This window comes from Eleutherodactylus coqui, chromosome 1, assembly GCF_035609145.1.
Source record: "Eleutherodactylus coqui strain aEleCoq1 chromosome 1, aEleCoq1.hap1, whole genome shotgun sequence".
Classification (NCBI taxonomy): Eukaryota; Metazoa; Chordata; class Amphibia; order Anura; family Eleutherodactylidae; genus Eleutherodactylus; species Eleutherodactylus coqui.
The window spans coordinates 93,804,251-93,820,092 of NC_089837.1; positions in this window are offsets into that span (position 1 = coordinate 93,804,251).

Below are 15,842 nucleotides of genomic sequence, written 5' to 3' on the forward strand. Positions count from 1 at the left end.
GGTCAGGAGCTTGCAAATTGTGTCTCTGGGTGGGTCCATACCAGACGGTGGGGGTCTCAGGGACCTATGAATCCTCTCAACTGAAATACGCGAGGCTCTCTCCTGCCCCAGGAGTTGCTCAAATATTTCCATGGCGACCTTAGGTAGCGCTTCTGCAGCCCAAGATTCTGGTAGCCCTTTTATTCTTACATTATTACTAGAGATGAGCGAACGCGTTCGTCCGAGCTTGATATTCGTGCGAATATTAGGGTGTTCGGGATGTTCGTTATTCGTGACGAACACCATGCGGTGTTCTGGTTACTTTCACTTCCTTCCCTGAGACGTTAGCGCGCTTTTCTGGCCAATTGAAAGACAGGGAAGGCATTACAACTTCCCCCTGCAACGTTTAAGCCCTATACCACCCCCCTGCTGTGAGTGGCTGGCGAGATCAGGTGTTCGCCTAATATAAAAGTCGGCCCCTCCCGCGGCTCGCCTCAGATGCGGTGTGAGTTAGATGAGGGACAGTGCTGTTTATACCGGAGCTGCTGTAGGGAAAGAATTGGTAGTTAGTGTAGGCTTCAAGACCCCCCAAAGGTCCTTATTAGGGCCACTGATAGCTGTGTGTTGGCTGCTGTTAGCAGTGGGATTTTTTTTTTCTCAAAATCGCCTAGCAGACCGTTGCACCTGGCATTAGGGACAGAAGTGCTGCATAGGCAGGGAGAGTGTTAGGAGTGAGTGTAGCCTTCAAGAACCTCAACGGTCCTTTCTAGGGCCATATTTATCCGTGTGCAGTACTGTCCAGGCTGCTGTTGGCTGTGCTGCATTTTTTTTGGGCTTCTCAAAATCGCCTCTGCAGAGCATTGCACCCTCCATTGATACTGCAGGGAAAGAATTGTATAGGCAGGGCCACAACACAGTTATTATTCATAGAATATACGCAGTGCTGCCTGTTGGTGGGAAAAAACTGAAAACAAATCTATTTGTCCAGCCTCTGTCCGTCCTTACGGGCGGTGGACACGTGTGAGCTGCGTGAAAAACATTGCTAAATCATACGCAGCCAGCTACGCTTTACTGCTGGGTTCGCCATTTGCTTTCCTTAATTGGGAAAAAAAATACCTGCTCTCCAAGAGTTATAATAACTCTGCTACCCTCACGTTCTGTGACACATAAGCAGGGACACAGCACAGTTATTAAACTTCTCAGGTTCATTGAATATACGCAGTGCTGCCTGTTGGTGGGAAAAAACTGAAAAGAAATCTATTTGTCCAGCCTGTGTCCGTCCTTACGCCTGTGGAGACGTGTGAGCTGCGTGAAAAACATTGCTAAATCATACGCAGCCAGCTACGCTTTACTGCTGGGTTCGCCATTTGCTTTCCTTAATTGGGAAAAAAAATACCTGCTCTCCAAGAGTTATAATAACTCTGCTACCCTCACGTTCTGTGACACATAAGCAGGGACACAGCACAGTTATTAAACTTCTCAGGTTCATAGAATATACGCAGTGCTGCCTGTTGGTGGGAAAAAACTGAAAACAAATCTATTTGTCCAGCCTCTGTCCGTCCTTACGGGCGGTGGACACGTGTGAGCTGCGTGAAAAACATTGCTAAATCATACGCAGCCAGCTACGCTTTACTGCTGGGTTCGCCATTTGCTTTCCTTAATTGGGAAAAAAAATACCTGCTCTCCAAGAGTTATAATAACTCTGCTACCCTCACGTTCTGTGACACATAAGCAGGGACACAGCACAGTTATTAAACTTCTCAGGTTCATTGAATATACGCAGTGCTGCCTGTTGGTGGGAAAAAACTGAAAAGAAATCTATTTGTCCAGCCTGTGTCCGTCCTTACGCCTGTGGAGACGTGTGAGCTGCGTGAAAAACATTGCTAAATCATACGCAGCCAGCTACGCTTTACTGCTGGGTTCGCCATTTGCTTTCCTTAATTGGGAAAAAAAATACCTGCTCTCCAAGAGTTATAATAACTCTGCTACCCTCACGTTCTGTGACACATAAGCAGGGACACAGCACAGTTATTAAACTTCTCAGGTTCATAGAATATACGCAGTGCTGCCTGTTGGTGGGAAAAAACTGAAAACAAATCTATTTGTCCAGCCTCTGTCCGTCCTTACGGGCGGTGGACACGTGTGAGCTGCGTGAAAAACATTGCTAAATCATACGCAGCCAGCTACGCTTTACTGCTGGGTTCGCCATTTGCTTTCCTTAATTGGGAAAAAAAATACCTGCTCTCCAAGAGTTATAATAACTCTGCTACCCTCACGTTCTGTGACACATAAGCAGGGACACAGCACAGTTATTAAACTTCTCAGGTTCATTGAATATACGCAGTGCTGCCTGTTGGTGGGAAAAAACTGAAAAGAAATCTATTTGTCCAGCCTCTGTCCGTCCTTACGCCTGTGGAGACGTGTGAGCTGCGTGAAAAACATTGCTAAATCATACGCAGCCAGCTACGCTTTACTGCTGGCTTCGCCATTTGCTTTCCTTAATTGGGAAAAAAAATACCTGCTCTCCAAGAGTTATAATAACTCTGCTACCCTCACGTTCTGTGACACATAAGCAGGGACACAGCACAGTTATTAAACTTCTCAGGTTCATTGAATATACGCAGTGCTGCCTGTTGGTGGGAAAAAACTGAAAACAAATCTATTTGTCCAGCCTCTGTCCGTCCTTACGGGCGGTGGACACGTGTGAGCTGCGTGAAAAACATTGCTAAATCATACGCAGCCAGCTACGCTTTACTGCTGGGTTCGCCATTTGCTTTCCTTAATTGGGAAAAAAAATACCTGCTCTCCAAGAGTTATAATAACTCTGCTACCCTCACGTTCTGTGACACATAAGCAGGGACACAGCACAGTTATTAAACTTCTCAGGTTCATTGAATATACGCAGTGCTGCCTGTTGGTGGGAAAAAACTGAAAAGAAATCTATTTGTCCAGCCTGTGTCCGTCCTTACGTCTGTGGAGACGTGTGAGCTGCGTGAAAAACATTGCTAAATCATACGCAGCCAGCTACGCTTTACTGCTGGGTTCGCCATTTGCTTTCCTTAATTGGGAAAAAAAATACCTGCTCTCCAAGAGTTATAATAACTCTGCTACCCTCACGTTCTGTGACACATAAGCAGGGACACAGCACAGTTATTAAACTTCTCAGGTTCATAGAATATACGCAGTGCTGCCTGTTGGTGGGAAAAAACTGAAAACAAATCTATTTGTCCAGCCTCTGTCCGTCCTTACGGGCGGTGGACACGTGTGAGCTGCGTGAAAAACATTGCTAAATCATACGCAGCCAGCTACGCTTTACTGCTGGCTTCGCCATTTGCTTTCCTTAATTGGGAAAAAAAATACCTGCTCTCCAAGAGTTATAATAACTCTGCTACCCTCACGTTCTGTGACACATAAGCAGGGACACAGCACAGTTATTAAACTTCTCAGGTTCATTGAATATACGCAGTGCTGCCTGTTGGTGGGAAAAAACTGAAAACAAATCTATTTGTCCAGCCTCTGTCCGTCCTTACGGGCGGTGGACACGTGTGAGCTGCGTGAAAAACATTGCTAAATCATACGCAGCCAGCTACGCTTTACTGCTGGGTTCGCCATTTGCTTTCCTTAATTGGGAAAAAAAATACCTGCTCTCCAAGAGTTATAATAACTCTGCTACCCTCACGTTCTGTGACACATAAGCAGGGACACAGCACAGTTATTAAACTTAGATAATTCATTCACTAGAGGCAGTGGGGCCTTTCGTTTTCCAAAAAGGGCAAAAATTATATTTGGCCTGCAGTCTTGCGCCAATTTATTTCCTGCCTGGGAAATCTAATCACTGGTAATACAGCATGCTGAGGGGTAGGGGTAAGCCTAGAGGACGTGGACGTGGACGTGGCCGAGGACGCGGAGGGCCAAGTGAGGGTGTGGGCACAGGCCAAGCTCCTGATCCAGGTGTGTCGCAGCTGTCTGCTGCGCGATTAGGAGAGAGGCACGTTTCTGGCGTCCCCACATTCATCGCCCAATTAATGGGTCCACGCGGGAGACGGTTATTAGAAAATGAGCAGTGTGAGCAGGTCCTGTCCTGGATGGCAGAAAGTGCTTCGAGCAACCTATCGTCTACCCGCAGTTCTGCGCCGTCCACTGCTGCCAATCCGAATCCTCTGTCTGCTGCTCCTCCTTCCTCCCAGCCTCCTCACTCCACTACAATGACACCTGCTCAGGAGCGGGAACACTCCCAGGAACTGTTCTCGGGCCCCTGCTTAGATTGGGCAGCAGCGGTTCCTCTCCCACCAGAGGAGTTTATCGTCACTGATGCCCAACCATTCGAAAGTTCCCGGGGTCCGGGGGAAGAGGCTGGGGACTTCCGCCAACTGTCTCAACAACTTTCTGTGGGTGAGGAGGACGATGACGATCAGACACAGTTGTCTTGCAGTGAGGTAGTAGTAAGGGCAGTAAGTCCCAGGGAGCAGCGCACAGAGGATTCGGAGGAAGAGCAGCAGGACGATGAGGTGACTGACCCCACCTGGTGTGCAACGCTTACTCAGGAGGACAGGTCTTCAGAGGGGGAGTCAAGGGCATCAGCAGGGCAGGTTGCAAGAGGCAGTGCAGTGGCCAGGGGTAGAGGCAGGGCCAGACCGAATAATCCACCAAGTGTTTCCCAAAGCGCCCCCTCGCGCCATGCCACCCTGCGGAGGCCGAGGTGCTCTAAGGTCTGGCAGTTTTTCACAGAGACGCCTGACGACCGACGAACAGTGGTGTGCAACCTTTGTCGCGCAAAGCTCAGCCGGGGAGCCAACACCAACAGCCTCACCACCACCACCATGCGCAGACATATGATGGCCAAGCACCCCGCAAGGTGGGACAAAGGCCGTTCACCGCCTCCGGTTTGCACCCCTGCCTCTCCCCCTGTGCCCCAACCTGCCACTGAGATGCAACCCCCCTCTCAGGACACAGGCACTACCGCCTCATGGCCTGCACCCACACCCTCATCTCCGCTGTCCTCGGCCCCATCCAGCAGTGTAGTTCAGCGCACCGTTCAGCCGTCGCTTGCGCAAGTGTTCGAGCGCAAGCGCAAGTACGCCGCCACGCACCCGCACGCTCAAACGTTAACCGTCCGCATCGCAAAATTCATCAGCCTTGAGATGCTGCCGTATAGGGTTGTGGAAACGGAGTCCTTCAAAAGTATCATGGAGGCGGCGGCCCCGCGCTACTCAGTTCCCAGTCGCCACTACTTTTCCCGATGTGCCGTCCCAGCCCTGCACGACCACGTCTCCCGCAACATTGTGCGCGCCCTCACCAACGCGGTTACTGCCACGGTCCACTTAACTACGGACACGTGGACAAGCACAGGCGGGCAGGGCCACTACATCTCCCTGACGGCACATTGGGTGAATTTAGTGGAGGCTGGGACAGAGTCAGAGCCTGGGACCGCTCACGTCCTACCCACCCCCAGAATTGCGGGCCCCAGCTCGGTGGTGGTATCTGCGGAGGTGTATGCTTCCTCCACTAAAGCACCCTCCTCCTCCTCCTCCTCCTCTGTCTCACAATCAAGATGTGTTAGCAGCAGCATGTCGCCAGCAGTCGGTGTCGCGCGGTGTGGCAGCACAGCGGTGGGCAAGCGTCAGCAGGCCGTGCTGAAACTACTCAGCTTAGGCGATAAGAGGCACACGGCCCACGAACTGCTGCAGGGTCTGACACAGCAGACCGACCGCTGGCTTGCGCCGCTGAGCCTCCAACCGGGCATGGTCGTGTGTGACAACGGCCGTAACCTGGTGGCGGCTCTGCAGCTCGGCAGCCTCACGCACGTGCCATGCCTGGCCCACGTCTTTAATTTGGTGGTTCAGCGGTTTCTGAAAAGCTACCCACGCTTGTCAGACCTGCTCGTAAAGGCGCGCCGGCTCTGCGCACATTTCCGCAAGTCCCACACGGACGCTGCCACCCTGCGCACCCTGCAACATCACTTTAAGCTGCCAGTGCACCGACTGCTGTGCGACGTGCCCACACGGTGGAACTCTACGCTCCACATGTTGGCCAGGCTCTATGAACAGCGTAGAGCTATAGTCGAATACCAACTCCAACATGGGCGGCGCAGTGGGAGTCAGCCTCCTCAATTCCTTTCAGAAGAGTGGGCCTGGTTGGCAGACATCTGCCATGTCCTTGGTAATTTTGAGGAGTCTACCCAGGTGGTGAGCGGCGATGCTACAATCATTAGCGTCACCATTCCTCTGCTATGCATCTTGAGAAATTCCCTGCAAACCATAAAGGCAGCTGCTTTGCGCTCGGAAACGGGGGCGGGGGAAGACAGTATGCCGCTGGATAGTCAGGGCACCCTCCTGTCTATTTCTCAGCGCGTACAGGAGGAGGAGGAGGAGCATGAGGAGGATGAGGAGGAGGGGGAAGAGACAGCTTGGCCCGCTGCTGACGGTACACCGGCTGATTGCCTGTCATCCTTTCAGCGTGTATGGCCTGAGGAGGAGGAGGAGGAGGAGGATCCTGAAAGTGATCTTCCTAGTGAAGACAGCCATGTGTTGCGTACAGGTACCCTGGCACACATGGCTGACTTCATGTTAGGATGCCTTTCTCGTGACCCTCGCGTTGCACGCATTCTGGCCACTACGGATTACTGGGTGTACACACTGCTCGATCCACGGTATAAGGAGAACCTGCCCACTCTGATTCCCGAAGAGGAAAGGGGTTCGAGAGTGTTGCTATACCACAGGACCCTTGCGGACAAGCTGATGGTAAAATTCCCAGCCGACAGCGCTAGTGGCAGAAGGCGCAGTTCCGAGGGCCATGTTGCAGGGGATGTGCGTAGATCGAGCAGCATGTACATCCCAGGCAGTGCAACAGTCTTTAAGGGCCTGGCCAGCTTTATGGCTCCCCACCAAGACTGTGTCACCGCTCCCCAGTCACGGCTGAGTCGGCGGGAGCACTGCAAAAGGATGGTGAGGGAGTACGTAGCGGATCGCACGACCATCCTTGGTGACGCCTCTGCCCCCTACAACTACTGGGTGTCGAAGCTGGACACGTGGCCTGAACTAGCCCTGTATGCCCTTGAGGTGCTTGCTTGTCCTGCGGCTAGCGTGTTGTCGGAGAGGGTGTTTAGTGCGGCTGGGGGAATCATCACCGATAAGCGTAGCCGCTTGTCAACCGACAGTGCCGACAGGCTAACACTCATCAAGATGAACAAAGGCTGGATTTCGCCAGACTTCTGTTCTCCACCAGCGGACAGCAGCGATACGTAAGCAATACGTAGGCTGCACCCGCGGATGGAAGCTACGTTCTCTCTCACCATCCAAAACGGGGACATTTGTGCTTCATCAATCTGTGTCTAATATTCCTCCTCCTCCTCCTCCTGCTCCTCCTCGTGAAACCTCACGTAATCACGCTGAACGGGCAATTTTTCTTAGGGCCACAAGGCTCACTCAAATAATTTTTCTGAACAATTTTTATAAGTTTCAATGCGCTTAAAAGCATTGGAACTTTAACTTGAACCAATTTTTCGTTACACTGGGCTGCCTCCAGGCCTAGTTACCACTTAAGCCACATTAACCAAAGCGATTAATGGGTTTCACCTGCCCTCTTGGCTGGCCATGGCCAATTTTTGGGATGTACATTAGTACTGTTGATACAGCAATTTTTGTGGGCCCTCGCCTACAGTGTAATCAAATTAATTTTTAGCCCACCTGCATTACAGCTGACGTTACCTCAGCTGTGTTGGGCAATGCAATGGGATATTTTTGTGTACCGCCGGTGGGTTCCAGGGAGCCACCCATGCTGTAGGTGCACACTGAGTTTTTAATACTTCTGTACACTTCTAAAGAACCCGTCTGACTGGGGCATGCAGTGTGGGCCGAAGCCCACCTGTATTACGCACGACATTACTACCTCAGCTGTGTTGGGCAATGCAATGGGATATTTCTATGTACCGCCGGTGGCTTCCTGGCACCCACCCAGGCAGTGGGTCCACAGGGAGTTAAACCTACATGTGTCCACTTGTAAAGAACCCCAGTCTGACTGGGGCATGCAGTGTGGGCCGAAGCCCACCTGCATTACGCACGACATTACTACCTCAGCTGTGTTGGGCAATGCAATGGGATATTTTTGTGTACCGCCGGTGGGTTCCAGGGAGCCACCCATGCTGTAGGTGCACACTGAGTTTTTAATACTTCTGTACACTTCTAAAGAACCCGTCTGACTGGGGCATGCAGTGTGGGCCGAAGCCCACCTGTATTACGCACGACATTACTACCTCAGCTGTGTTGGGCAATGCAATGGGATATTTCTATGTACCGCCGGTGGCTTCCTGGCACCCACCCAGGCAGTGGGTCCACAGGGAGTTAAACCTACATGTGTCCACTTGTAAAGAACCCCAGTCTGACTGGGGCATGCAGTGTGGGCCGAAGCCCACCTGCATTACGCACGACATTACTACCTCAGCTGTGTTGGGCAATGCAATGGGATATTTTTGTGTACCGCCGGTGGGTTCCAGGGAGCCACCCATGCTGTAGGTGCACACTGAGTTTTTAATACTTCTGTACACTTCTAAAGAACCCGTCTGACTGGGGCATGCAGTGTGGGCCGAAGCCCACCTGTATTACGCACGACATTACTACCTCAGCTGTGTTGGGCAATGCAATGGGATATTTCTATGTACCGCCGGTGGCTTCCTGGCACCCACCCAGGCAGTGGGTCCACAGGGAGTTAAACCTACATGTGTCCACTTGTAAAGAACCCCAGTCTGACTGGGGCATGCAGTGTGGGCCGAAACCCACCTGCATTAACCCTTTCCAGTCCACTGTGTGACCTGTGAAGACATTAGGGTTTAAGGCTGTACAGCTCCGTTGTTGGTAGACGTCCGTCGGGGTTCTCTTACTGTATATTGCCAGCCTCTCTGCTGTCGGAGCCTATCCTACGTGTCAGCTCATGCAGTACTGGCTTTAGCCAGCATATAGCGCCGTTGTATAACAGCAGAAAAAGAGTAAGCCCCCTAGGAAAACCATATACAAATTGGATTGGAAAGGGTTAAGCACAACATTACTACCTCAGCTGTGTTGGGCAATGCAATGGGATATTTCTATGTACCGCCGGTGGCTTCCTGGCACCCACCCATGCTGTAGGTGCACACGGAGTTTTTACTACATCTGTACACTTATAAAGAACCCCAGTCAGACTGGGGCATGCAGTGTGGGCCGAAGCCCACCTGCATTAAGCACGACATTACTACCTCAGCTGTGTTGGGCAATGCAATGGGATATTTCTGTGTACCGCCGGTGGGTTCCAGGGAGCCACCCATGCTGTGGGTCGACAGGGACTTCACAATAGGGAGTTGTACCTGCCTGTGTCTATGAATTAAAAAGCCCGGTCTGACTGGGGCATGCAGACACCTTGACAGAATGAATAGTGTGTGGCACATAGGTTCCCCATTGCTATGCCCACGTGTGCAGCTCCTGATGGCGGTGGCACAGGATTCTATTTCTCATTGCTTCTGTACAGCATTGTGGGCTATCGCTCCGCCACTTTTAAAGAGGGTCGCTGCCTAGCCGTGCCAACCTCTGCAGTGTGTGCCTGCGGTCCCTCGTCATGGCAGACGCAATTCTAAATAGACATGAGCGTGGTGTGGCATGAGGGCAGCTGAAGGCTGCGCAGGGACACTTTGGTGTGCGCTGTGGGGGGGAGGGGGGGCGGTTGGGCAGCATGTAACCCAGGAGAAGTGTCAGTGGAGTGTCATGCAGGCAGTGATTGTGCTTTGTTGGAGGTAGTGTGGTGCTTAGCAAAGGTATGCCATGCTAATGAGGGCTTTTCAGAAGTAAAAGTTGTTGGGAGGGGGGGGGCCCACTCTTGCCGGTATTGTGGCTTAATAGTGGGACCTGTGAACTTGAGATGCAGCCCAACATGTAGCCCCTCGCCTGCCCTATCCGTCACTGTGTCATTCCCATCACTTTCCTGAATTGCCCAGATTTTCACACATGAAAACCTTAGCGAGCATCGGCGAAATACAAAAATGTTCTGGTCGCCCATTGACTTCAATGGGGTTCGTTGTTCGAAACGAACCCTCGAGCATCACGGGAAGTTCGTTACGAATAACGAACACCCGAACATTTTGGTGTTCGCTCATCTCTAATTATTACGCCTGTTTCGGTTTTCCAGGTCTTCTTGCATAATAAGGGCCTGATTAAGGTAGTGGTGTTGATCTATTACAACCTGCGCCAGTTCTGTAGAATGTGTAACTATGTTTGCTGCAGAAGTCTCCAGTGCTTCCACTCTCCTGCCCATGGATTTCAGGTCCTCTTTAATGTCTGAGAGTTCAGACATGATGGGTCTCACTGCACTCATGATAAGGTCCCTCATGAAGCTTCGTGAGAGTTGTTCGTTTTCCTCACCGTCTGAGAAGGCCCCCTCTTCTCTCTCAGTATTAGGGGGTGAAGGTACTGGAAGGCTTAACGCTTTTTTGCTAGTCGGGTGAGGTGATCTTGAAGTTCTTTCTTTCAGAAATTTTTGCATGTCAGTTTGACTTTTGGATGAACGGGGAGTTCCTAATGTGTCGCTACTCCTGTCTCTATTGTTCTTCCCCATGCTGCTGAGAGATTGGCTTGTCAAGTATGTATTTGAGTAATACGATGGAGCCCGCTTTCCCGGCGTGGTCCAACTAGGTGTTCATTGCTTTCGCGGAGCTTTCGCCCTTATTTAGATATGGACTGTTTGCAGTCTGATGCTTTGTTTGCTGCCCGTGGAGCAAGATCCGGACTTCTTGTGGGCGAGGTCCAGTGGGGGCGAGGCAGCGCACTGTGGGTAGTCTTTTACACCTCGGCCCCGGTGGTGGGCGCGTTGGAAACGAACGCTTTTGCTTCGCGGAAGCAGCGTGTGTGCTTTAATCGGCACTCGGGGACGCCTTCTCCAAAGGGTCCGACGTGGAGTTTTGTGTTCTTATTGCCCCGGCTTTTTTTTTTTTTTTTTTTGTCGGGGGTGCGCTGGTCTTGTGGGCCCTTTAAGGGGGGTGGGGCTTGGTGTCTGACTATTGAGCTCTGGTCACCGGGTTCTTCTTGCCCTGAAGGCACAGCTTGCAAAGTGGTTGTTATGCTGTCCTAATTTGGGGCCGGCTTTCAAAGATTGTAGAGATGTGTGCGTACTGTCTCTTTAACTGCGCTTTGCCCGGGCAGATGAGGTGCTTTCCCTGAAGGAATATACAGGGGCTCCCTGTGAGGGACCTTTGCTGGCTTTGGAGGGCGATGCTGTTGTCCCAGCTCTGGTTGACAGCAGCTGTTTTCCCCTCCCTTCAGGTCTCAGCTACTGACCAGGCGGCTAGGGGTTAATTAGCCCTGTTCCTCTTCTGCTTATCTGGCTGGGGGGCAGGGCGGGCTCGCTCTCTTCTGGACTGGGTGTGGGAGGTCAGCCCCCCGGTGGCAGCGGGAAATGGCGGGGGGGCCGCGGCGGCGGGCGCCCGGGGGGGCCGCGGGTCCACGGAAGGGAGTCACGCTATACTTGCTGTTTGTCGGCTTCAGCCGGCCCGGGTGTCAGGGGCCGGGCGGGCTCTCTGCAGCTGCTGTGAGATGACGTCGGCCTCTCCTTGCCTGCGCCCTCTTTCCCTCCTCCTCTGTGTCACCGTTCCGCCTCCCCCGGCCGCTCACTCCTGTCCCCTCACGTCGGTGCAGGGTTGGCAGGCCTCCTCGGCGGCCTCCTCGGTCTCGCCGCCCGCTGGGGACCGCTCCGGTCCAGTTGCGCGGCGCGCTTCCGGTCCGGTCGCGAAAATTTAGGCCCCCGGCTTCTGGTCAAGAACTAGGCCTCGGCGGATAACTTCCTCCGGTGGGGGTCCGGAGGGACTCTTTTTGTTGCCCAGCACTCGGAGCAGCTGCTGCTGATGTTGAGCAGGGTGTCCGCGGGTTAGGTGAGCCACAAGTGCCCTCCAACTGTCACGGATTGCAGGAGCGGCGACTCCGTGCTTCTGCTCTCTCCGCTCGCTAGGCCACGCCCCACGTATTTTCATTCTTAACAAATTTATTTTGCTCACTACAGTAAGTGGGAGAGAAGCGTGTTATGACGTGTTTTACCAATGACATCATTGTCATTGGCTGTGATTGGCTGAAGGCACGTGTGTTTTCTGGAGGCGGGGATTTCAAGCCCTGCGTCCAGAAAGCAATGCTCTGCCGGGGACCAGGAGGGAGCGACAGCCTGCAGCAGCACCGCAGAACGCCGGGGGAAGTGAGTAATGAATTTTATTCTTTGCTCCGCTGTATTGCCGGCGTATAAGGTGACAGTTGGGGGGTCGTCTTATACGCCCCGTCGCCTTATACGCCGGTATATATTTTTATTGTAACACATTTCTGGATGAATTGCAGGGAAGGGCTTATATATTTAAGCCCTCCCGACAATTCATCCCGCGCACGCCGGCAGCCCATTGCTTTCAGTGGAACCTGCTGTATTGCCGGCTCCATTGAATTCAATGGGCAAACATCGTTCTTCTCTGCCACAGCTGTTACAGCTATGGTAGAGGAGAACGATCTTTACGCTGACAGTGCGGGGGCGGGGGGGGCACTCTTGCCACTATTGTGGCTTAATAGTGGGACCTGTGAACTTGAGATGCAGCCCAACCTGTAGCCCCTCGCCTGCCCTATCCGTTGCTGTGTCGTTCCCATCACTTTCTTGAATTGCCCCGATTTTCACAAATGAAAACCTTAGCGAGTATCGGCGATATACAAAAATGCTCGAGTCGCCCATTGACTTCAATGGGGTTCGTTATTCGAAACGAACCCTCGAGCATCGCGATAATTTCGTCCCGAGTAACGAGCACCCGAGCATTTTGGTGCTCGCTCATCTCTAGTCATGGATACAGAGATGAGACATAAATGTATGTCTGAATCACTTGACCCAAATAAATGCACTTTTAAAAGCGGTGCATGATTTTTCAGTAGCCGACTGAGCTATAATGCTAGTTCCAACCCAGGTACTGATTCTAGTCAGCAGGTTCCTAGTCAGCAAGTTTTAGCAAACAACCCCAGCAAATCCCCCAGATGTAGGGCTCAAGGAAGAGCAGAGAAAAAGAGCATGACCCATCGCCTTGATGGTAGGCTTATTGTGTACCTTCACATTTATTTATTTGTTGGGTGTGCTGACATTTATTTTCTATATGTAGTACATAGAGAAAACATGATATTAAATAAATATACTAAGACTATGTTCACATCTGCATTGTAGACTCGATTTGGATCCTTCAGTACAGATTCAGTAGAAAATCCCAGAAGATATAGCACAGCAATCTGTCCTCAGGGTAGCCAACCATCCAGAAATTCCTGGACAGTCAGAAAAAATAAGGCATTTTTTTTCAGTGCCCATGAAAAAACTATACATATTTTGAGGCTGTTGGTACTTGAGCGGGTTATTATAACTACAATTGTCATTTTATAATTCACAGTAAAGGCTGGCAATGAGTTCATATCAGTATCTGACCTATAAACATGTATCATTTATAATTTTACTGTTCATTATGGTTTTTCAATGTGTCCACAGAAAATGTTGGCTGTCCATGATTTTTGAAAAAGTTGTCCAGAAAAGAGAAAGAGAATTCTGTCTGCCCTATTTCATCCAGCAAAATACCAGAGGCCATAATGGAAGCTGGACAGACCCTATTAGTTACTGCTGCCATTTGATTCCATCATTGAACAGATCATTCGGACAGGGGTTCTGTTTTCAGGAGGAGGAAAACTGAAACCTTAACAAAAGGCCAACGCAAGCATGAATGTAACCTTATCCAGACAGTGTGGACATGTGAACAGTCCAAAGATCTGTTTGGGGCACCAAACTTGAAGTTCTCTAGGTACAGGTAGATCCATGATATGAAACAAGCTGTTGCCATAATGAGGAAAAATGTGCGGCCATCGAGAAAAGAAAGGGGAGAAGGATTTAGAGCAGTGAGGAAAAAGACCGTGAAGGAAGAAAAGAGGATGCAGCAAATTCTGTTAAACATAGATCATCAATAGTTGATCTGCTGGAATCCGTCGCTCAGGACCACGACCCATCAGCTAATCCAGCGCCCATTGACAGCACCTGTATACACTGGAGGTGGAGTGGAAGCTGCTGCTGCAACCCCTGTGTAGTGGACAGCGATTGTAATTGTATGTGCACCTCTTATTGATTTTTTTAATGAGAGAAGCACCTGCAGTTACAACACAATGGTCGGAGCAGTGGCTACTGCTCCAAAGCTGGTGTACTTGCAGCACTGTCAGCAGGCCTCAAATCAGCTGATCGGTTGGAATGTCAAATGGTGGACTCCGGACGATCAACTACTGATGACTCATTCTGAGGATATTTTCCTGGAAAACCTCTTTAAGGAAATTCAGTGTTCTGTATATTATTTCTGTGTTTATATTAATTCTGAGCTGTTTGCTAGTTCTTCTCACCTGTCAATCAGGTTCTACCAGCACACCAATCTGTAGGTCTGTCTAGAAGCCAATGAGTGTGCTCGGTGCTCTATATTAACCTGCTCAGTCATTCATTCCCTGCTAGTAATTTCGCAGTTTTATGTGTTCCACTCTGGCCTCTCTTCTAATAACCTGAACCTATTCCGATTCCCTATAATTCTGTTCAGTTTTTGTACCTGAACCTGTTTAACCCTTCTGTTTTATTTACCAGTATCTGACCTGATTGCCTTCTTGTTTTACCTGTATTTCCATCTGTTCTTATAGCTGGATTCTGACTTTAGATTTACCTGACTTCTTGCTCTCCTGACACCTTCTACCTTGTAGTACTCTCTGATCTGCTCCTGTTGTGTACTTAACTCTATTTCTTGTATATTCTTTGGCTCTAAGGTTCATCTATGAACTTCCCGTAACTGGTGCAACATCCGAGGAGTGGGCCCCAGCCTAGGAGACGGCGGGGATGAGTTTAGGCCTTGTCACGGTGGCACTACCGCCTCCCACCCAGAGGGTAACTGCGGACATGTTTAAGGGACCGAGGGCAGGCTATTAAATAGGGGAAACCTAACAGTGGTTTACCCTTTGTCCTTTTGTCATGGGTGACGCCACCGTTCCGTCCTTCGAGGTGAATTCTAGATGGTGTAATAAAGTGTGTACACACAGAGAGTTGACATTTTAAAGGCAGTACCGGGAACTGTTGGTAAAGCCATTTACTGTAAGATAACTTGCAAACTTGGAACAGTCCATAACAACTTTACATCCACTTGCAAAAGATACTGGTGCAGGAGGACACGTGGTGTGACAGGGAGGAAACACGGGAGACCAGAGGATTCTCACAGGCCAAGTTATCTGTGGCACTCTATTCCCGGACACACTTCAGTTCCACTCACCAACTCTCTACTGGTGCACAAGTAGTGTCCCAGAATAACATCCTGGTCCCCTTCATAATTGTCATATATGTTCTGTCTCATATAGATGTACTGTGCAAAACTGTCATGTCACTTTTCTATATGTATGTTGCACAGCTGCAGTGTCTTAATAGTTAACTCCCTTAAAATCATTGCCTGTCAGCTCTGTCTGCTGCTGAATGTATCTTTCCTACTGTGTCATGTGGTACAAGTGAGGTTATAAAAGTGACTGTCTGAGAATGGGAAGGGGTTCGGTCTTCTTGTTTCCATCTTACCTGCTGCTTGGAGTTAACACAGAGCCATGTGGGAGCACCATCAGCTTCCATGTTGGTGAAGATGGAGGAAGAGGAATGACTACCCGTAGCGGATGTAGAGTGGATGTATTAGGAGTGAGTCCATGCCAGAGAAAGAGAGAGCGCACAACCCCCAACATCCTACTTCACAAAAACCAGGTACCCGTTCACACTACAGGCATTGATTTTTCCTGTGTGGCTGTCCACCAATAGGATCACCACATTTAGGTACATGATTTTGACACCCACTTCCT